Genomic DNA, 24,473 nt, shown 5'->3' on the forward strand with positions numbered 1-24,473 from the left:
GGGCCGGGGGCGGGGGCGCGCGCGGCGGGGGCGGGGCCGGCGGGGGCGGGGCCGGCGGGGCTCGGCGGGGCTCGGCGGGGCTCGGCGGGGCTCGGCGGGGCTCGGCGGGGCTCGGCGGGGCTCGGCGGGGCTCGGCGGGGCTCGGCGCGGCCCGGCGCCCTCGGGCACCGCCCGCTTGCCTGTCCCTGGGCCACGAGGGTGGTGGCGGCGGCTAAAAATAGCGATGCAGGCCTCGGCCGTGGGCGCGGATGGGGCTCCTTCGCTGCGGCAGGGTGGTGCGCGGACAGCACTCCCTGCAAATGCAGGGATGGGAGGTGAGGGACTCATTCTCATTGGTCAGGTTGTCCAAATTCGCCCAAAGCTTTTTCCAGCCAGGCTGCTTTCTACTGTTGGAAAATATAAAGAAAAACAAAAATCTCCTGCCAGCCCCCCAAAAAACTCTCCAAGGGAATGGAAGAGACAGAAAAGAGTTAGTATTGAGTCAGCATTAAACCAGAATGTAGTGCGCATCACAGGCGGTCCCCTACAGAGATTGCAAAGACAGCAGGAAATCCCCGACATCCGTGTTCTCACGTGAGAGGACTCGACAGCAGCTTTTGTCACACAGAATTCACCCTAAATTTTCCTGGTAATTAGAGTGGCTGTTTTTGTTTGCTAATTATCTTTATCCAAAGGAGCAATAAAAATCTCATGTCGTTACCATGGAAGGTAGATTTAAAGCCAGGTGCTCCTGGAAATTGAGCTAACATTTCAAAGACGTGGCTCCCAGGACCTTGAGCAAAAACGTTGCTGGATTGAAACTGGCAAAAGGCCTACAAAGCTTTTCAAAAATATTCACACACATCTTAAAAGGACAAAGAACTTACAAGTTTTCTAGAGTAAATGCTCTTCAAGAAGGGAAAGAAGAGGTTTTTTTTCCTTTTGCACCAGGGAAAATTCAGATTTTTTTCCACACTGCCACAATCAGAGTCAGGTACAAAGAAGCAGGTGCATTTGCTTCGACGTGGATGGAACTGGAGGGTATTATGCTGAGTGAAATAAGTCAATTGGGGAAGGACAAACATTATATGGTCTCATTCATTTGGGGAATATAAGAAACAGTGAAAGGGAATAAAGAGGAAAGGAGAAAAAATGAGTGGGAAATATCAGAAATGGAGACAGAACATGAGAGACTCCTAACTCTGGGAAACGAACTAGGGGTGGTGGAATGGGAGGTGGACGGGGGGTGGGGGTGACTGGGTGACAGGCACTGAGGGGGCACTTGATGGGATGAGCACTGGGTGCTATTCTATATGTTGGCAAATTGAACACCAATAAAAAATACATTTATAAAAAAAAAAAACAAAGAAGCAGGTGCTTGTTTTGTTTTTTTTAAATTTATTCATGAGAGACACACACACAGAGAGAGAGAGAGAGAGAGAGAGAGAGAGAGAGGCAGAGCCACAGGCAGAGGGAGAAGCAGGCTCCATGCAGGGAGCCTGACATGGGACTCGATCCGGGGTCTCCAGGATCAGGCCCTGGGCCAAAGGCAGTGCTAAACTGCTGAGCCACCCAGGCTGCCCCAGGTGTTTGATTTGTAAGGAAGACAAAGCTGTGCAGAATGAGATGGGGGGTGAGGGCAGGGGACCTCTAGCCTGCTACTGAATCCCAGCACTTAGCACAGCACCTGGCACTGAGTGGGCGTCCAGAGCCTGTTTGTACAAAGAGCTAGTGAAGTGGAAAGAGCACACAGAACCAGCCAGAAGATGGCTCTGCCATCTACTCACATTGACCTTTACTGCCTATGGCTTTAACCTTATAGTAATCTTTTAAAGTTGGTGTTACTATAGCTGTTTTATAGATGAGCAAACTGGGATTCAAGGAGGTATAAAAGCTCTCTTGGTGTTCACACATTAAGGGATGGAGCTGAAAACAAGCACTGGCCATTCCCAGGCCTTGCCTTGGCAACCTGAAAAGCAAGACAGGCTCTGTGCTTTCTAGAGGGGGTTAGGTAGAGAGTCCTCAGAGCAATGCAGATTGAAGAGCCACCTGGCTGATAAGGCCCATGGTGCAACTGCTGAAGCAGGGCTGTGTGTGGGGGTGTCCTTTCCTGTGGGAGGGCCTTTCCTTATCGAGGGCTAAGCTGCTGACAGACCTCAGCTAGCCATATAGGCCGGGACAGTGGGGTTTGCACGATTCCGCCTCACACCTCTGCTACCATAGCCCACAATTATGATCTGGCCGGTGTGGAACACTTCCTACGTGCTCAGCACTAGGAAGCTAGGTACTACTCTTTTGGTTTTTAAAAGGCATCATCAGGACACCTGGGTGGCTCAGTAGGTTAAGTGTTTACGTTCCGCTCAGGTCATGATCCCAGAGTCCTGGGGATATAGCGGAGAGTCAGGCTCCCTGCTCAGCAGGGAGTTTACTTCTCCCTCTCCTTCTACCTCTCCTCCCTGCTCATGCTCTCTCACTCTCTCTCAGATAAATAAAAAAAATAAACATCTAAAAAATAAAAATAAAAAGCATCATCATTTACAATCAGCATTTTCCACAAATGCGAATGGAGCATGAGGCTTAAGGAATGGCACTGTATGGTGAGTGAGTTAGAACACACTATAGGGGAGACAGCCCCTGTAGGTTGTTGCAGGTTTGAGAGTAATGAGCTGCTGAGTTTGCTTCGCACCATGTGAGGACCTCGCACATGGTGAGGTCACCATGTAAGACCTGACCAGGTAGCGCCTTGGTGCAGAGACCTGCTGTGTGGTGGTGGAGCTAGTAGAATGGGGAAGAAACGAAGACCACCTTCTGTCTCTGCACCCTGCGACACAGCTGCACAGCCACTTGCCCATGCCCCACCCTCAGGTCTGCCACACAACTGTGGGTTCTCAGGAAGCCACTTAGGTGTCACCCCGTCTGTGAGGCTCCCCCTTGTGATCACATCACAGCCTCCACACACCTCCCTCTGAGATTCACCACCCTGTATTAGGACCGTCGGCAGTTTTCTGGATAAAAACCTTTGGAGACCAGGAACTAGGTTATCCTTATTCTTGGTATTTCCAGAGTCTGAAACATAGTAGGTACACAATGAATCGATATTTGTTGAACCACAAACGAAAGTCATATCCCTGCTTGAAGTCCTATCCTGATACCTCCATTTTTGGTCAAAGACCACACTTTCCTTTGTGCTGGTACACCAAATCTGCTCCAGGAGCAGCAGCAGCTGCATCCCCTAGGAGCCTCTTAGAGATGGAGACCCTGAGCACCCCCTCAGCCCCACCACGCAGTGGGCAGGGTGGGCAAGGGGGCAGGCATTTGTGGTTTAATAAGTTCTCCCAGGGACTCTGATGCCAATGGAGACCAACTACTGCCTGTGATCCACCGGCCTGATCCACCAGCAGGATTGGGCAAGGTGCTTGTCATTATCAGATGCTCGCTCATACTATTTCTTCCAGCCAGAATGTGCTCCTCCATGCTTGTTCTGGAAGCATCTTCCAGATTAAAAAAGAAGTATATGCAAAAATTCAGAAGTGTGAGGGGGTACACTGCTCTTAGGAGGCTGTAAGTCTCCTGTGAGGCTGGATTGCAGGGCCCAGGGGGAAGCAGGAAGAGTTGAAACTAGAAAGGTAGACAAGAAGCCGTATCACAAAGGGCTTTATATTTCATTCCAAGAAGTTTAGGTTTTATTTTGAAGACATGGAGTTTTGACAGATTTTAGAGTTTGAGATCTCTAAAACAGTTCAAAATACAAGCAAAATCAGGGAAGTACACTTGGCTGGCTATGTGGTGCTTAGTGAAAAGGAGATGAAGATGCTGTATTACATCTTCCCCAGGAGCCTTGCCTATCCCAGGTCTGTATTCAGAGTTGCCTGGACGCCCTGGAGCCTGCCTGCACCGAGGCACCTACGAGTCTCTACTGCAGCAGTGTGTGTGTGCTTATATCCCCAGGTGGGTGTCGTGGGTGTCTGGAGGAGAGGCAACCATGTGCTTTTCATTTTTCCATTCCCAGTCCCTGGAACAAAGGGGCTTAACACATTCGATCTGCTGAGTGAATAGGAGGATCTGCTCCAACTGCCTTTGGAGATGATAAGGGGCCACATCGTGAAAGGTTGAGTGGTGGTCCCAACCGTGGCTGTGTGTTGGAGGAATGGGAGGAGCCTTGAAAAATACTAATGCCTGGAACCCACCCAGGGGCTTTTATTTCATTGAATTGTCATGTGGTCTAGACTCAAGAGCTTGAAAAGCTCCCCTAGATGATTCAAAGGGATGGCTAATGTGGAAAGTGGTAAGAAGTAGACCAGAGGTCTGGTCCAGAAGCTGCTGCCCTAGCTAGCACAGAGGAGAAATGAGTGCTTGGGCTGGCACAGTAGGGATAAGACTTGGAAACACTTAAAGACCTTTTTTTTTTTTTAAAGATTTTATTTATTTATTTACTCATAGAGACAGAGAGAGAGAGAGAGGCAGAGACACAGGCAGAGGGAGAAGCAGGCTCCATGCAGAGAGCCCCATGTGGGACTCAATCCAGGGTCCCCAGGACACGCCCTGGGCTGCAGGCGGCACTAAACCCATGCGCCACCCGGGCTACCCCACTTAAAGACCTTATAATCAGTTGGGTTTAAAGGAGAAGGGAAGGAAGGATTACTCACCCTCCTTCCCTCTTGTGCTTCATCCCTGTCATTTACTGAAGAGTTGGTAGTTTGTCTTATAGGGTCCCTCTCTCCATCCCCGCTCCCTGACCCTCGCCATCTATTGCCTTTATTCTTTTTTTTTTTTCCAAATTTTATTATTTTTTAAAGTAGACTCCATGACCAATGTGGGGCTCAAGCCCACAACCCCAAGATTAAGAGTCGTGGGCTCTAACAACTGAGCCAGCCAGGCACCACTATTGCCTTAATTCTTGGCACTATCAATACCTGTGTGGATCATCCATCCAGAAGCTCCAGCGTCTGATTCCTGGGCCTTCCGTACTTTAGATACCTTCATCCCCACTTGACTTCAGCCACCCACTCCCCACCAGGCCTGCTGCCTGGGTCTTGCTTATGTTTTGAATTTCACCTTAAGCATCTCAAGCTCCAATATCTCACTATGGGGGACTCTCTGCCTCCCTAATGGGACAATGACTGTATTTAGGTGGCACCTCTCTCACGTCAGTAAGTGTTCAGGGAAGGCAGATCCCACCCCACCTGCTTCAGTGCTGGGCTGAGGTCTGAGGGTCTGAGACTGGCTCAGGAGCCAGCTTGTGACCCAATGCTGGTCACTGAGCATGAGGGAGCCTGCTGTGAGGTTGTGGGGAGAAAGTTCCTTGCTCCAAAGATCAGAAAATATCATTTCTGTTGCTTTACTCCTGGAACTGGTCTGACCACCTTGCTACCAGCAGGAAGATGAAATCAGCACAAGAATGGAAATTTATAGGAAAAAGGCAGTATTGAACGCCTTCTCAGCTGGCCTGAAATGCCCTTAGCTAGGGACTCACAGCCATGCCATAATAAATATTCTCATTACTTCATGTCACTTGAATTCACATTCTAGCATAAAGCCCCCAGCTGATACACCCACCCTCTGACCACAGCCTCCAGTCTTTCTCATCTCCAGAACACTCTGTTCCATCCCATTCCATCAGTGTCTCCTGACCTTCCTGCTGTCCCCACTCCTCCTAGGCCACAGTTCACACACAACTGATCCCAGTTCTCTCCTCTTCATGTTGGATGGATACTACAATCTACCATCTCTGGCCAGGGCCCAAAGACCTCTGTGCTACTGTGAGAAGTCATAATCTTACGAATAACTGCAGAGGGAACAAGCAGGTGCTCTGTTGCATCCAGACCTTCTAAGGATACTTTTCCTTGTCTTTGGATAGCATCATCCCCCAAGTGATTCCCAACCTTGACCACTGTCTCCATGCCTCCCCTTCAGTTCCTGTGCCCTCACTCTGGCCAGATGACTTTACTTCTTGCTAAAGGGAGACAATTAAACTAGGAGGTGTGATCTCTTTCAACTTCAGACCCTTTGCTTAAGACAGGTTGGGTCATACAGTGTGTTGTGTTGTTAACAGCGCCATCCCCAGAGGGAGGCTGCCCAGGTTCAACACTGGATCACCACCTACGAATTGTATGAACTTGACCAAGTTGATTAACTTGTCTGAGCCCCAGTCTCTTTGACCGTAGAATGGTTGAACAGGCTCGTGGCTGTCAGTGCCCGGCAGTGCCAGACACATACCAAGTGTCCAGTATGTAGTGGTTCTTATCACTATCTAGACCCAGGCCAAGCTCCCCTCCCACCCTCCAGTCTCAGGTGACCCCTGCTCTTCTTCTGGGTCCCCTGTCCCCTAGGCACCTGCTCCACAAGTCATCTCTTCTGTAGCACCCATTTCTTCCACACACGGAGCATTTCACTCCACATCCACCCTGGATTATAGATACAGCCAACTTTCAACTTGAAACCCACCCCCCACAAAGCCCTTCAAATCTCCCCCTTGACTCTGCACCTGTCTGTGCATCCTTAGAGGAGCCCAGGACCTGAGCTCTTTCACTCACCTACTCATCCCAAACAAACCAGGTGGGTTGATTTTTCCTTGCTCGGGATTTGCAGAAAACTGAGGAGCAATTACTAACCACCCTCCACTTAAATAGGCAAAGATTTGGTTTTTTTTATTAAATGTAAAATGAGGGGCATCTGGATGGCTTAATCGGTTAAGTATCTGCATTTGGCTCAGGTCATGATCTCAGGAGCCTAGGATCTAGCCCCGTGTGAGTCTCCCTTCTTAGCAGGGAGTCTACTTCTCCCTCTCCCTCTGCACCCCCCACCACTCATGCTGTCTCTCTCAAATTAATAAATAAAATCTTTTAAAAAATAAAACAAATGTGAAATGAAACAACGTTCTTGTTCCATAGATTTATTTGAGCAGAGATAGAGCTAGCTCAGAGGCTGCTGGGCAGACTCACTGCACCCCTAGGCAGTTCCTAAACACTTAGCCAGAGGTGTAGCGAGCTCTGCACAGCAGCCAAGACAGATTCCAGCAGGTGTGCGGGTGTGCTCAGGGCCAGGTGACACACAGGTCTAATCCAGTGCCACCCAACAGCTCTTTGTTGTTCTTTTAGTTTTATGGTTTCTGTAGAACTCGAAAGGTGCCAGTGAAAAGAACAACTGGCCATGTGTTAGTTGGTTAAGCTGAACACAGGATACGGTTGTTTCCCCAGTAATCATTAGGCAAAGGTGACAACAGATTCTGCTGTTGACTGAACCTCCCGTAGCAGCGCAAATCTGGATTGGTTGTTGTCATAGCAGCTGTGGGAATAAAAGAAAGATTTCCAAGGAATGGAGGACTTAGGAGCAAAAGTCATTCCTCACCTTGATCTTTGGCTGAAATTCCTCTTCCATATTTTTTGGCTTGAAAACCAGGGTCACTTGCATGGTTACAGAAGCAATGAGGGAAAGGATGAAGTACACATGCCATCCTAGAAGTTTATGGTGAGAAATGCCAAAGCTGTGTGTGTGAAGCTTGAAACTTCTCTTTAGCTACTACACTCCCCTGTAAGTATTATGAAATTTTTCTCCCCACTTCTCACCTCAGAAGTGTCCACATTTGCTCTTCCCGCTTTGTTATTGCTTATTAAATTCCATGTGCTATCATGGGCTCCTGAGATCATAAGGGTCTCGTTAGGGTCACCAGAAACCATCACATTCTCTGATCCAGTGGACATTGTTCGGCCCTGTTCCTCCTAGACCTCTCTAGTGCACTTGAACTACTGAGCTCTGACTCCTTGAATCTCTGCTACCTTGGCTCCAATGACATCTCATTGCTCCGTCATATTCCTTCTTGGTCTCCTTTGCAGATTCCTCTTTTTCCTCTGCCTTCTTCTGTTTTTCTCACTCTACACCTTCTCCCTGAGTGAACTCACCCAGTTTCATGGTTTCTACTAACTCCCAAACTTATATCTTGATCTCATTTCAATCCCAAGCCTCACACCCATCTATCCAATTACCCACGGGATTTTCCCTAGGTCCATACCTCAAACTCATCATGGCCCAAGAATCTTCTACCATAAGCAAATTCCTTTCCAGAATTCACTGTCTAGGGTTCTGGTATCACCCAGGCACCCCAAGCTAAAGTAGCTCCTTACCCCCTACATCCTACATCCAACAAATCATCAAGTCTTTTGAATTTACCTCTTACGGATTGTTTTAATCCATTCATTCTTCTATATACTCTAAGAGCCAATGTGATTTATTTTTTTAAAGACTTTTTTTTTTTAAATTCATGAGAGACATATAGAGAGAGGCAGAGACACAGGCAGAGGGAGGGGGAGAAGCAGGCTCCCTGTAAGGAGCCTGATGCGGGACTTGATCCCAGGACCTCATGATCACAACTTGAGCCAAAGGCAGATGCTCAACCACTGAGCCATCAAGGTCCCCCAAGCCAATGTAATTTAGTCGTTGTAGTTAAAGGCATAGGTTTGCAGATGAACAGTCCTGCCTTCCTTTCTGCAAATTGCTTGACCTCTCCAAACATCCATGTCGTGATCTATGAAATGGGAATACTAGCAGTAGCTACTCTGTAGGATTTGTGAGAATTAAATGAGAGTACAGGGAAAGTCCTTTAGCACAGTGACTGGTGGGCATTAACAAGTGTCAGCCATTCTCATGGTTGGTATTGGATTACCATCTGCCACCGCTGAGCTAGCCCAGCCCTTCACCACCTCTCTTCTGCGTTACTTGGCCCCCTACCTGGTCTCACTGCTGCTCAGCTAGCCCCACACAATGGTGCCATCTCCAGGCCCAAACATCACTCTTGTGTCATCAGCCTATGTCACACCCCCTTCTAAAGCTATGTTTGACTGCCTCTGGGTGCTGCTCCCTCCCAGGCCCTCCTGTGATTGCTCCTGCATGCTTCCACCATGACTCTCAGTGTACTGTTCTATCATGATGACATCCTTGTTTGTGTTTCTGCCTCTCCCACCAGATTGATGCTTATTAAGGCGGCAGATTTCTGGGTTCCACCTCTTACCTTTTACATTGGCACCTTGAGGGGAAACCCAGAAATAGGAATTTTTTTCATGAGCAGCCTAGGCAGTGGTAAGGCTCCCTGACGTGGGGAACGGAGTCCTCCACACGACTGTGAGCAATTCAAGGATGAGGCCCGAGCCTTACTCAGTTTTGTATATCCAGGACTGTCCAGGACCTGGCAAACAGTAAGCATTTGATAATTGCTTGTTCAGTGAGTCAGGGATGACTTCAGGGCAGTCATGAACCTGGGAGTGGCCTGGCTACAGGGCAGGTGTGTCTCCACTTGCAGTAACCAGTGGCAGAGCCATGCAGTCAAGTGCTCCAGGAAGCCGGGTGGCCTCTTTCTGAAAGTCTTTCAACTGATAGACCTACTTTTCGTTTTATCAGTTTGGATTCGATATATTGAGATCTTGTGTCAAAATTTCATTTTTACAAGAGTCTGATGCTAAAAAAATAAGTTGGAAAACTGCTGTGCCAGAACGCTTTTTTAATTTAGAGAGAAAATAACCTCCAAGTAGGTAAGAAGTTTTAAAGAACTTTTAGAACTGTTTCTTGCCAGCCCGGGTGGCGCAGTGGTTTAGCGCTGCCTGCAGCCCAGGGTGTGATCCTGGAGACCCTGGATCGAGTCCCACATCGGGCTTCCTGCGTGGGGCCTGCTTCTCCCTCTGCCTGTGTCTCTGCCTCTCTCTTCGCTCTCTCTGAATGAATAAATAAATAAATCTTAAAAAAAAAAAAAGAACTGTTTCTTGCCCATTTGCCATGGATATTGCTTCATCCCAGGATTATAACAAAGATTTTATTTATTTATTCATGACAGACACACACATACACAGAGAGAGGCAAAGACACAGGCAGAGGGAAAAGCAGGCCCCATGCAGGGAACCCGATGGGGGACTCGATTCCAGGTCTCCAGGATCACACCCCAGGCTGAAGGCGCCACTAAACCGCTGAGCCACCGGGGCTGCCCTAGGTCATGATTTTTTTTTAAATTTTTATTTATGATAGTCACACACAGAGAGGCAGAGACACAGGCAGAGGGAGAAGCAGGCTTCATGCACCAGGAGCCCGATGTGGGACTCGATCCCGGGTCTCGAGGATCGCGCCTTGGGCCAAAGGCAGGCACTAAACCGCTGCGCCACCCAGGGTTCCCTAGGTCATGATTTTTAAAAAACCTTTTACTTTGATTCCAATTAGTTAACATACGGTGTTACATTAGTTTCAGGTCTACAATATAGTGGGCGAATGGTTCCACACAGCACCTGCTGCTCTTTAGACTCTGATGTGTAATTGATCCTCAAATACAGGTAAAGACTGGATTTACAGAGATTTCACACTGCCGTGCTGTCAGAACAAGATGGCAAAGGTCCATTGGCATCTAGATCTTCTAAGATCCTACATATATAATACCTTTGGAATCCACAGATATGTTCTCAAGCTAAATTCAGAACTATCCTGAACCTTAACACAGCCAAGATCCTCTGGCACATTACTAAAATAGAGCATATCTCCGTGACCTTTTACTTTCTATGGCATATGTTTCCATTACATAATTAATTCCTCTTCTCAACCCCTACATATAATTTCTGAAGTAAGTCCCTCCAATACACAGCTTAAATTTTGCTCCTTATTTCTTCTTCTGGGTACTTTATCCCACACAGCCTAGGTAGTTTTTCATTAGAAACAGAAGATACCATTTCCTACCCAGCTTGCAAACCCCCTTCCCATTATGCCTGCTGGCATTGCAAACGATGGCTTATGACTAAGGGGGCAGTGTCCAAAACAATCATCAGTTTTCTCACAAGAAGACAGGACTGAGCAAAATCTAGGAGCTTTAGATTTGCGTACAGTATTGTGGCCAACACTTTTAGAAAAATATTTGATTGTTGGGGCACTCGACTAGCTGAGTTCGTGGAACATGTGACTCTTGATCTGGAGGTTGTGAGTTCAAGCCTCATCTTGGGCATGGAACCTACTTAAAAGAAAAAAATTTCATCATTACCAAGTAAAATGGTGATTAAAAAGATTCTAAATGTTCTGCTGTTGTCATTCATGAAATTTGCACTGTTACAACTTGCATTGATGTCATGTCCTTCTTTTATTCATTATTATCTAGGAGATATTAATATTATGTCTCTAGGTTCCTTTACCAAGTTTTTGAAATGCACAATGCACGCTTGTCTGAGAGATGGATAGACCTTTCCTGCCACCTAGTGGGGAAATTCGGCGGCACAGCTCTGCTTGAACTGTCTCTGGTTCCTGGTCCCAAACATCTGTAAAAGATTGATTGATTGATTGATTGATTGATTGATTTATATTTTTTCTTTTAAAATATTTTTTATTGAAGTTCTATTCTAAATGATTTTTTAAAAAGTGTTTGCTTCGTCGTAGATGGAACTGGAGGGTATTATGCTGAGTGAAGTAAATCAATCAGAGAAGGACAATCATATGGTTTCACTCATACGTGGAATATAAGAAATAGTGAAAGGGGTTATAAAGGAAAGGAGGGGAACTGAGTGGCAAATAATTAGGGAGGTAAACCATGAGAGACTCCTAACTCTGGGAAACAAACAAAGAGTTTGGGAAGAGGAGGAGATGGGGGATGAAGTGACTGGGTGATGGGCACTAAGGAGGGCACTTGATGGGATGAGCACTGGGTGGCAAATTGAATTTAAATTAAAAAAAAGAAAACTATTTTAAAAACAACTATATTCAACCTAAAAACAAAAAAACAAGTGTTTACCAATCTCTCTGCTAGGAAATTATCCTCTGAATAGATACTGGCATATAGGTATATAAATATAGATATGAATATAGATACATCAATAAGAATGTTCATTGTAACGTCTGATGTACAAATAAATTGGAAACAGTGTAAACAGCCCTTGGTGGCGCAGGCGCACCGAGTGAACCAAGATGGTGGCTCCCGTGGATCTGGAGTTGAACAAGGCAAGGCCTTCACAGGACTTCAAGCCAAAGTTGTTGACATTCAGCAGAAGGTGAAGCTTGCAGACATACAGACTGAACAGCTAAACAGAACAAAAAAGCACGCACATCTTACAGATACAGAGATTATGACTTTGGTAGATGAGACTAACATGTATGAAGGTGTAGGAAGAATGTTTATTCTTCAGTCCAAGGAGGTAATTCACCATCAACTCTTAGAGAAACAGAAAATAGCAGCAGAAGAAATTAAAGAACTGGAACAGAAAAAATCCTACCTGGAGCGGAGTGTGAAGGAAGCTGAGGACAACATCTGGGAGATGCTGATGGCACGAAGGGCACAGTAGGAAATCTCCAGCCGAAGCTTCCTGCCCCCTCCCATTCCTGGCAAGGGCAGGTGGGGGGCCCACGTGGAGAAACTTCTCTTCTGCCCTGGTGGACTTTTTATTTGGATGATCTCATAACCCTGTGTTTTCTACTTCATCATGATACCCCTTTGGACCCCAGTTCTGTATTTTTTATCCTGGCTCTATCTGCCACCCCTGTCCAGAACACTCTTCTCCCTTGGGGGTGAGTCACTCCCAGGAGAGGTAAGATGGGAGCCATACATTAGGGGAATATAAATAATAGTGAAAGGGAATAGAAGGGAAGGGAGAAGAAATGGGTAGGAAATATCAGAAAGGGAGACAGAACATGAAGACTCCTAACTTTGGGAAACAAACTAGGGGTGGTGGAAGGGGAGGAGGGCGGGGGGTGGGGGTGACTGGGTGACGGGCACTGAGGGGGGCACTTGACGGGATGAGCACTGGGTGTTATTCTGTATGTTGGCAAATTGAACACCAATAAAAAATAAATTTATTATTAAAAAAACAAAAAGATGGGAGCCATACAGATAGGGGAGTTCTGCCCAAGCCTATTAACTAGTTATGCTCCTTAGACCAATAAAAGGCATGTGTTCCCCCAGCCACCCTGCGAAGTCTACCTTTCTTGAGCTGAAGGATGAGAACCAAGGGCCAGAGAGGTAGAGGCTTTCAACCTCAACTCCTCCCTGACCTCTTTATTTAAGCCTTTGCTGATTCTTTTGTCCCTTTCTGTTCCTTTGAGTAAATCCCTCACCTTCTGAACCTCCATGCAAATAAGAAGGGAGACCGGGGGTATAGCTGAATTTAAGTAACCTTGGTGGCATATTGAAAATGTTCTTCAAGAAAATGCAGTAATAAAGCAGCAGCACATCCAAAAATAAAAATAAAAACAAACAAACAAACAAACAGCCCTTGGTTAAAGCCAGTTCTATGCTTACCACAATGGAACTGATTAAAGAATGGGGTGTCACTATATGTTATAAACATACAAAAATACATGTTAAAAAAGCAAGGTGCATAAAGTATGATTTTATTCATGTAAAATACATTTTAGATGCTTGTAAATACATATAAAATAGATACACACAGAAAAAGAACTTTTAGAGAGTTAGCTTTAAGCAGTAAGAATAAGAGATTGAGACTTTTACCCTCCATTTTGTGACTTCATATACTGATTGAAAGAAATTTTATCCTGAACTTATTATATTTCTCAGTTTTATTTGTTCTTGGTTATAAAACAAATATGTATTTATTATAGGATATTTGGGAAATAGAAGCATTAATTATTTTTTAAAATTACTTGTAACCTCAGCATTGAGGTTACATATAAAATATAGTACTTTCATGTTTTTAAGTTTTGTTATATTTCATTTGGAAATTTTATGGCTCAAAAACAAGCAGCAGTATGAAGAAGTACACACAAAGAAGTCTCAGAATATCCATGCCATCCTGCCACCTGTAAATAAGTGTTTTTACTAGTTTCTTGGATGTGTACTCTATCGACCAGCCCCAGCCCCCAGCAGTCCCTGATCCACCCCTTACATTGCTATGGATTTGCCTATTTTATCTCAATGGATATTCTATCTAAATGGATATTCTATCTAAACGGATTCATACATTTGTGGTCTTTTGTAATAGGCTTTTTTTCACCAAACATAATGTTTTCAAGATTTGACCATGAATCAGTACTTTATTCATTTTTATGGCTGAATAATAATCCATTGTGAAGATATGCTATTTATCCACTCATCAGTTGATAGACATTTAGGTTGTTTTCAGTTTTTTCTATTATAAATAATATTACTATGAACAATTGTGTTAAAGTTTCTATGTGGACATATGTTTTCATTTCTCTTGGGTATACATGTAAGTGTGGACATGCTGGGCTATATGGTAATTGTACATGTAACCTTTTGAGGCACTGACTGCCAGACGTTTCCAAAGCAATTTCATCCTTTTACTATCCTGCCAAGATGAGGGTTCTGATTTCTCCACCCTCTCATCAATACCCACTATCTCTTTTCAATCAATCATCCTACAATGTGAATTAATCTCACTGTGGTTCTGATTTGACTTTCCCCAAAGGCTAATAATGTTGAGCATCTTTTACTGTGCTTATTGGCCATTCAACTGTCTTCTTTGGAGGAATGTCTATTTAAATCTTTTGCCCATAAAAAGCTTTAATGAGATATAATTCACATAACATACTCACCTATGTAAAGTGTATAAACAACAGCAAAAAATAAAGTGCATAAATCAATGATCTCAGTTAATTTGCAGGGTGTAGAACAACCATCACCACAACCAATCTTAAGACATTTTTATCATCCCAAAAAGAAACACATATCCTTTAGCTGTCACCCTCCCAATCTCTTTCCCTCCTCCCATCAGCTTTCGGCAACTACTAATCTACTTCTGTTTTTATAGATTTGCCTATCTGGAACATTTCATGTAAATGGATTTGTACACTATATGGTCTTTTGTGTTTGGCTTCCTTCATTTAGTATAATGTTTTCAAAGTTCATCCATGTTGGGGCATATATCAAACAGAATTCTGTTACTTTTTAAGGCTGAATAATATTCCATTACCTGTACATTACCATACTTTGTTTATCTATCCATCACTTGATGAATGCTTGGGTTATTTCCACTTTTTGGCTGTTGTGATAATGCTTCAATTAACACTGCTGTACAAATATGTTTGAATCCCTATTTCAATTCTTTTGGGTAGAAACCTAGGAAGGGAACTGCTGGGTTGAATGGTAATCCTATGTTTAGCTTTTGGAGCAAATGCCAAACTTATCCACAACAAATGCACCATTTTACACTCATATCAGCAATAAAGGAGGGTTCTGATTTCTCCACATTCTCACTTAAAAAAAATTATTATAGCCATTCTAGTAGAAGTGAAGTAGTGTTTCCTTGTGGTTTTAATTTGCATTTTCCCAATGACTAGTGATGTTGAGCATCTTTTCATGTGCTTATTGGTCATTTGTATATCTTCTTTTGAGGAATATCTATTCAAATCCTTTGCCCATTTTTAAGTTGGGTTATGTCTTTTTGCTACCAAGTTGTAAGAGTTAGTTATATATTCTGGATATTAAACCCTCATCAGATATATGATTTACAAATCTTTTCTACCATTCTGTAGGTTATGCTTTCACTTCCTTGATAACGAATGGCCTTTGATATACAAAAGTTTTTAATGTTGATAAAGTTCAACTTATTTTGTCGTTGCTTGTGCTTTTGATATCATATCTAAGAATCCATTCCTTTTTTTTAAATTAATTTTTATTGGTGTTCAATTTACCAACATACAGAAAAACACCCAGTGCTCATCCCGTCAAGTGTCCGCCTCAGTGCCCGTCACCCATTCCCCTCCACCCCCTGCCCTCCTCCCCTTCCACCACCCCTAGTTCGTTTCCCAGAGTTAGGAGTCTTTATGTTCTGTCTCCCTTCCTGATATTTCCCAACATTTAAGAATCCATTCCAAAAAAAAAAAAAAAAAAAAAAAAGAATCCATTCCAAGTCAAAAGTTATAAAGATTTACCTCTGTGTTTTCTTCTCAAAGTTTTATGGTTCTACTTGTTATACTTAGGTCAGTGATCCATTTGAGTTAATTTTTGTAGATGGTGTGAAGTATGGTTCAAACTCATTCTTTTGCATGTGGATATCTAGTTGTCCTAACACCATTTATTGAAGAGATTATTTTTTCTTTAATTGATTGGGCTTGGCACCTTTGCCAAAATCAGTTGGCCATAGATGTATAAGTTTATTTCTGGATTCTCAATTCTGTCTCGTGTGTCAATCCTTATGCAAATACCACACCATTTTGATTGTTATATAGGTGAGAAGTGTGAGTCCAACAATTTTATTCCTTTTCATGATTGTTTTGACTATTTGGGGCCTCCTGCAATTCCATATGAATTTTGAGGATTGGTCTTTACTTCTCTGAAAAAAAAAAAAAAAAAAACCTCTAGAATTATGATACTAATTACACTGAATCTGCAGATTGCCTTGGGCAGTATTTCCTTTTAAATAATATTTAAAAAAAATAAATAATATTAAAGCTTCCATCCCATTAACCTAAGATGTCCTTCCAGTTTGGGGGGGGGGGGTTCTTTCAGTGATGTTTTTTAGCTTTCAGTGTGCTAGTCTCTCACCTCCTTGATTAAATCTCTTCCTACATATTTTATTCTATTGGATGCTATTGTGAATGGAATTGCTTTCTCTTTTTTTAATTTTTTTTAAGATTTTTAATTTATTTATTCATAGAGACACAGAGAGAGAGAGAGAGAGAGAGAGAGAGAGGCAGAGACACAGGCAGAGGGAGAAGCAGGCTCCATGCAGAGAGCCCGACGCGCGACTTGATCCAGGGTCTCCAGGATGACACCCTGGGCTGCAGGCGGCGCTAAACCGCTGCGCCACGGGGCTGCCCTGGATTTGCTTTCTCAATTTCCTTTTTGGATTGTTCATTGCAAATATGTAGAATGCGTGATTTTTTCCCCATTTTTTTGCGCTAAAATGAAATTATAGTTAGTTAACATACAGTGTAATACTAGTTTCAGGTGTACAATATAGTGATAAAACACTTCAATACAACACCCTGTGCTCATCAAAAGTGTCCTCTTTAATACCTATCACTTATTTCACCCATGACCCCACCCACCTCTCCTCTGGTAACCATCAGTTTATTCTCTATAGTTGAGAATCAACTTCTAGGAAGCACAATTGGTTTTTGTGTTTTAATCTTGTACATAGCAACTTTGCTGAATTTATTTATTGCTTCTAGTGACTTTTATGGATTCTTATTTTCTAAAAATAGAATTATGTCATCTGTGAATTCAGATAGTTTTACTTCTTCCTTTCCTATATGAATGCCAACTATTTCTTTTTCTTGTCTATTTGATCTGGCCAGAACTTCCAGTAAAATGTTGAATAGTAGTGGTGAAAGTAAGCACCCTTGTCTTGTTCTTAGAAAGTTTTTAGTCTTTCACCATGAAGTATGAAGTTAGCTGTGGTTTTTTTTTTTTTAAGATCTTATTTATTTATTTGAGAGAGAGAGAGAGAGAGAGATGGAAAGACAGAGATAGTGAGAGAGAGCATCAGTGGGGAAGAGCGGGAGAAGCAGACTCCCTGCTGAGCAGGGAGCCCAATGTGGGACTTGATCCCAGGGCCCCAGGATCAATGACCTGAGCTGAAGGGAGATGTTTAACAGACTAAGTCACCCAGGTGCCCCAAGCTGTGGGTTTTTCACAAGTGCCCTTTACTATGCTGAGAGGGTTCGCATTTACTCCTTGTTTTCTAAGTATTTTCTATCATAAGATGGTGTTGGATTTTGTCAAATGCCTTTCCTGTATCAATAGAAATGATCATTTTTACCATTATTTTAATGTGATGTGTTACATCGATTTTCTTATGTTGAACCAACACATTCTGAGATAAATACCACTTGGTGATGATGTATAATCTTTCAAATATGTTATTGGCTTTGGTTTGCTGGTATTTTGTTGAGAATTTGCACATAAATACTCATGAGGGATATTGGTCTGTAATTCCCTTTTCTTCTGATGTCAGTCTTTGGTATCAGGGTAATGCTGGCCTCATAGAATGAGTTAAAAAGTGTTCTTTCCTCCTATATTTTTGGAACAGTTTGTCAAGGATTAGGGTTCATTCTTTTTTAAATGTTTTGTAGAATTCATCAGCAAAGCCATCTAATCCTGGTCTTTTGTTGTTATAAGGTTTTTTATTCCTGGTTCAATCTCTTAACTTGCATAGGTTTGTTCAAATTTTCTATTTTTTCTTGAATCAGTTCGGGTAATTTTTGTGTTTCTAGGTATTTTTCCTAAGTTATCTAGCTATCAGCATATAATTACTCATACTATTATATCATTTTTATGTGTGAGTTTGATAGCAGTGACTCACTTTCATTTCTAATTTTAGATATTTGTGTCTTCTCTCCTTTTTGTCAGTTTAGCTAAAGGTGGATCAATTCTCTTGATCTCTTCAAAGAACCAACTCCTGGTTTCATTGAGTTTCTTTACTGTTTTTCTGTTCTATTTTTTATTTATCTCTCTTCTAATCTTTACTTTTTTCCAGTCTTGGGTTTAGTTTGATCTTCTTTTTCCAGTTCTTTAGGTATAAAGTTATGTTGATGATTTGATATCTTTCTTCTTTTTAAAATATAGGCATTTACAGCTACAAATTTCTCTCTGAGCAATGTCTTCACTACTTTCCAAGTTTTGGTATCTTGTGTTTTCATTAACACAAAAAACTGCTGCTTGGGGTGCCTGGGTGGCTAGGTCAAGTAAGCAGCCAACACTTGGCTCTGGCTCAGGTCATGATCTTAGGGTCCTGGGATTAAGCCCCACATCAGGCTCCCCTGCTCTCTCTCTCTCTCTCTCAAATAAATAAATAAATAAATAAATAAATAAATAAATAAATAGTTTTTAAAAACCCCAAACCCAAAAAACACTGCTGCTCTACAGCACCATCCTCCTCCTCTTTATGTTATCATAAATTGCACCTTTATTTAATGTGTGTTAAATAACCTAAATTTATAATGAATTTTATGTACTTGTCTTTTAAAACATGTAGGAAATAAAAGATGGAGTTAAAAGACAAAAATACAATGATATTGGCTTTTATATTTATCTATGTGTTTACCTATATTCTACATCTTTATTTCTTCATACAGTTGAGTTTCTGTTTAGTGCCCTTTCATTTTAACTTAAAATATTTCCTTTAGCATTTTTTTTTTGTAGGATAGATCTAATGGAAATGAACTCCCAGAGCTTTTATTTATCTTGAATGACTAATTTCTCCTACATTTTTTGAAGGACAGTTTTACTAGATATAGAATTCTTGGTTGACGTTTCTTTTTTTGTTCCTTCAGTACTTCAAATATATCATCCCCTTTTCTTCTAGGCTCCATGGTTTCTGATGAGAAATTGGCTGTTTATCTTTGATGATCTCTTGTATGTGATGAGTTGCCCTTGTTGCCATCAAGATTATCTCTTTGTCTTTGTCTTCAATGATTAGATTATAATGTATCTCAGTGTAGAGAATGTTGAGTTTCTTGGATTTGTAGATTCATGACTTTCACCACATTTCAAAGTTTTTGGGCCATTATTTCTCCAAATATTCTTTCTGTACCTTTTTCTTTCCTCTGTCTATGACTTCCATAATGCATATTTTATCCTTTTATGGTGTCCCACAGGTCCATTAGGCTCTATTCATTTTTCTCCATTTTTTTTTTCCTTTGGGGTCTTCAGATTGCAGAATTTCAATTGTCCCATCTTCAAGTTCACAAAGTCTTCATCCTGCTCAAATGTGATGTTGAACTGCCCCAGTGAAAATTTTATTTCAGTTATTGTACTTTTTAGCTCCATAATTTCTATATGGCTCCTTTTAATAATTTGTCTCTTTAATGATATACCACATTTGTTCATACATTGTTTTCCTGATTTTTTCAGTTCTTAGTACATGCTTTCTTTTAGTATTGAGTGTATTTAAGGCAGCTGATTTAAAGTCTTTATCTGGAAAGGAGTTAAGATGGCAGAAGAGTAGGGGGCTCCTAAGCTTGTCTCATCCCTCAAACATAGCTAGATAATTATCAAATCATTCTGAACACCCAAGAAATCAATTCAAGGTCTGAGAGAACAAAAGTTGAAAGTAGAAAAGTAACCACATTTTGGAAGGTAGGAGGTTCAGAGAATTGACTTGGCCAAGATATAGCTGTGGATATGGTAGTGGGGAGGGAGCCTCCTTATGGAGGTTACCACAAAATATTATAGGCAGTGGAGCACAAAATCTGATACTTTAGAAGTCTGCTACCATGGAAGACATGCTTGGCTTAAAGGTGCTTATTAGCAAAGTGGGGCAGAATCTCAGGAGTCACAGCATGGTCTGAGGATCCCCTGGGTGGCAAGAACTGGTGGCATCAACCTGCTGTGCTGTTTCCAGGCAGAGCAGCTGGGAAGCTGGCTGAGAGCAGTGGGTCTTGGTGCCAGCTTTCAGCTCTATTTTGCCATGAACTGCCAACTGCTGCGCAGTCATGCAACCACTTTCCTGAGACTGGCCAGCAAACTGCAGAAGTGCAGCAAGACCCTCCCCTGGAAGAAAGCATGGGTCCATGCAGTGGGCAACCCTAAAATTTGGAGTTTTGAAACTCACTTCCACACCTGAGATAAAAAAGCTTTGACACAGGCTGGGTGAATGCAGTGTTTGGGTGAAAGCTGGGGACACAAGTGGGGTGATTGCTTTTCTATGAGGGCTCACTGAAGAGTGGGGGCTGTGAACTTGCAACTCCCAGGCTAGAGAGTGAGTCACACCATATTCATCCTGCCCATCCTCACTGAAAGGAGAATACTTTTATTCTTTATTTTAAAATTTATTTTCTTATTTTTTCAGTTCCTTTTTAAATTTATTATTATTTTTAAAACTTTTAGCTTTACATACACTCTTTGTATATGCTTTTGTTTATTTTCAGTTTTTTCTTTTTCTTTTTCTCTCTTTAAATTTTGGGATCTAGATTCTTTTAACAAGGAGACAAAAATGTACTCAGGAGATAGATAGGTTTTGGGGGTTGTTTTTGCTTGTTTTATGTTTTTTCTTCTTCTTTTCTTTTCTGGACAAAATGATGAGATGGAGAAATTCACCCTAAAAGAAAGAACAGGAAGTAGAACTCATGTCCAGGGATTTAATCAATACAGCTATAAGGAAGATGTCTGAATTATAATTTAAAACAACAATTATAAGGATTACTAGTTAGCCTTGAAAAAAAAGCATAAAAGACACTAGAGAATCTGTTGCTGCAGAGATAAAAGAACTAAAGTCTAGTTAGGCAGAAATAAAAAATGCTATAAACTGAGATGTAATCCCAAATGGAGGCCATAAAAATGAGGGTGGACAAACCAGAGGAGTGGATCAGTGATATAGAAGATAAAATTATGGAAAATAATAAAGATAGAAAGGAGAGGGGGAGGAAGGTAATGGACCATGATGGTAGACTTTGGGAATTCAGCAACTTATTAAAATGTAATAACATTTGTATCATAGGAATCCCAAAAGATGAAGAGAGCAAAAAAGGGGCAGGTTTATTCAAACAAATTATAGCTGAAAACTTCTTTAATCTGGGGAAGGACATAGACATCAAAATCCAAGAAGCACAGAGAACTCCCATTAAATTCAACAAAAGCCAACCATCGACAAGGCATATCAGAGTCAAATTCACAAGATCCACACACAAGGAAAGAATCCTAAAATCAGCAAGAGAAAAAAGTCCTTAACCTACATGGAAGACAGATCAGGTTCATACCAGGTCTGTCCACAGAAACATGGAAGGCCAGAAGAAAATGGTGGGAGATATTCAATGTGCTGAATGGAAAAAGTATGCAGGCAAGAGGTTTTTATCCAGCAAGGCTATCATTCAGAATAGAAGAGACAAAGAGTTTCTTGGACAAAAACTAAGGAGTTTGTGATCATTAAACCACCCCTACAATAAATTTTAAGGGGGACTCTCTGCATGGAGAAAAAATGACCAAAGCAACAAAAACTAGAAAATACCAGAGAACACCACCAGAAATACCATCTCTACAGTTAACACAATGGCACTAAATTCATATCTTTCAATAATTACTCTGAATGTAGGCAGACTAAATGCTCAATCAAAATATATAGGGTATCAGAATGGATTAAAAAACAAGATCAATCTCTACGATGCCTACAAGAGATTTGAGACCTATAGAGATCTACAGATTTAAAGCGAGAGGATGGAGAACAATCTATCATGCTAATGGATGTCAAAAGAAAGCTAGAGTAGGACATCCCTGGGTGGCTCAGTGGTTTAGCGCCTGCTTTCAGCCCAGGGCATGATTCTGGGACCCCGGGATCAAGTCCCATATCAGGCTCCCTTCATGGAGCCTGCTTCTCCCTCTGCCTGTGTCTCTGCCTCTCTCTCTTTTTGTGTCTCTCATGAATAAAGAAATCTTAAAAAAAAAAAAGCTAGAGTAGCCATACTTATATCAGACTAACTAGATTTTAAAACAAAGACTGTAATGTGAGATAATTAAGGGTCTATCCATCAAGAAGATCTAGCTAGTTGTAAATATTTATGCCCCACTCAAATATGTAAATCAATTAATAATAAACATAAAGAAATTCATTGATAATAATGTAATAATAGTAGGGGACTTTAACACTCCACTTACAGCAATGGACAGATAACCTAAGCAGAAAATCAACAGGGAAGCAATGACTTTGAATGACACACTGATTGAATGGACTTCATAGATATTTATAACATTTCATCCTAAGGAGAATACACATTCTTTTCAAGTGCACATGGAACATTCTCCAGAATAGAACACATACTGGGTCACAAGTCAGCCCTTAACAAATATAAAAAGGTCGAGATTATACCATGCATATTTTCAGACCATAACACTATGAAACTTGAAGTCAACCACAAGAAAAAAATTGGAAAGATCTCAAATATATGCACTTACAGACCATCCTACTAAAGAATGAATGGGTTAACCAGTAAATCAAAGAAGAAATTTAAAAGATACATGGAACCAAACAAAAATGAAAACATAACAGTCTAAAATTTTTGGGATGCAGCAAAGGTGGTGTTAAGAGGGAATTCTATCAGACATTTAAAGAAGAGCTAAACCTATTCTATCTCAAACTGTTCCAAAAAATAGAAATGGAAGGAAAATTTCAAAAATCATTCTATGAAGCCAGCATTACTATGATTCCAAAACCAGATAAAGACTTCACTAAAAAGGAAAATTACAGGCCAATATCCCTGATGAACATGGATGCAAAAATTCTCAAGAAAATACTAGCAAATCAAATTCAACCAGTACATTAAATAATTATTTGCCGTGATCAAGTGAGACTTATTCCTGGGCTGTAGGAGTTGTTCAATATTCATAAATCAACCAATGTGACACACCACATTAATTAAAGAAAGAATAAGAATCATATGATCCTGTCAATAGATGCAGAAAAGGTATTTGACAAAATATAGCATTCTTTCTTGATAAAAAAACCCTCAACAAAGTGCAGATATATGGGATATACCTCAACATCATAAAGGCCATATATGAAAGACCCACAGTTAATATCATCCTCAATGAGAAAAAACTTAGAGCCCTTCCCCTATGACCAGGAATAAAACAAGGATATCAGCTGTCACCATACTATTTAACATAGTTCTAGAAGTCTTAGCTTTAGCAATCAGATAGCAAAAAGAAATAAAAGGCATCCAAATTGACAAGGAAGAAGTCAAACTTCACTATTTTCAGATGACATGATATTCTGTGTAGAAAACCTGGAAGACTCCTCCAAAATATGCTAGAACTAATACATGAATTCAGCAAAGTTGCAGGATATAAAATCAATGTGCAGAATCTGTTCTATTTCTATACGTCAATAATGAAGCAGCAGAAAAGGAAACCAAGGAATTGATCCCATATATAATGGCACCAAAAACACTAAGATACCTAGGAATAAACATAAGGAGGTAAAAGATCCATACTCTGAAAACCATAGATCATTTTATTGAAGACTACACAAAGAAATGGAAAAGCATTCCATGCTCACAGATTGGAAGAACAAATATTGTTAAAATGTCTATAGTACTCAAAGCTATCTACACATTTAATGAAATCCCTATCAGAACACCACCAGCATTTTTTCACAGAGCTAGAACAAACAATCCTAAAATTTGTATGGAACCTTGAAAGACCAAAGACCAAAGTGATTCTGAAGAAGAACAAAACTAGAAGCATCATGATTCCAGATTTCAAGCTATTTTACAAAGCTACGGTCATCAAGACAGTATGGTACTGACGCAAAAACAGACACATAGGGTAACCTGGGTGGCTCAGCAGTTTAGTGCCACTTTCAGCCCAGGGCATGATCCTGAAGACCCGGGATCGAGTCCCGCTTTGGGCTCCCAGCATGGAGCCTGCTTCTCCCTCTGCCTGTATCTCTCTCTCTCTCTCTCTCTGTCTCATGAATAAATAAATAAAACCTTTAAAAAAACAGACACATAGATCAATGGAAGAAAATAGAGACCCAAGAAATGGACCCATAATTATATGGTCAACAAGTCTTTAACAAAGCAGGAAAGAATATTCAATGGAAAAAAGACAGTCTCTTCAACAAATGGTGTTGGGA

General features: G+C 41.6%; 1 pseudogene; it reads left to right on the forward strand.

The window, feature by feature from the left end:
* Positions 1 to 11,879: 11,879 nt before the first annotated feature.
* Positions 11,880 to 12,413, forward strand: LOC112925230 (prefoldin subunit 1 pseudogene; annotated as a pseudogene).
* The last annotated feature ends 12,060 nt before the right edge of the window (positions 12,414 to 24,473 follow it).

The sequence above is a fragment of the Vulpes vulpes genome, chromosome 13 (genome assembly GCF_048418805.1).
Source record: "Vulpes vulpes isolate BD-2025 chromosome 13, VulVul3, whole genome shotgun sequence".
Lineage (NCBI taxonomy): Eukaryota > Metazoa > Chordata > Mammalia > Carnivora > Canidae > Vulpes > Vulpes vulpes.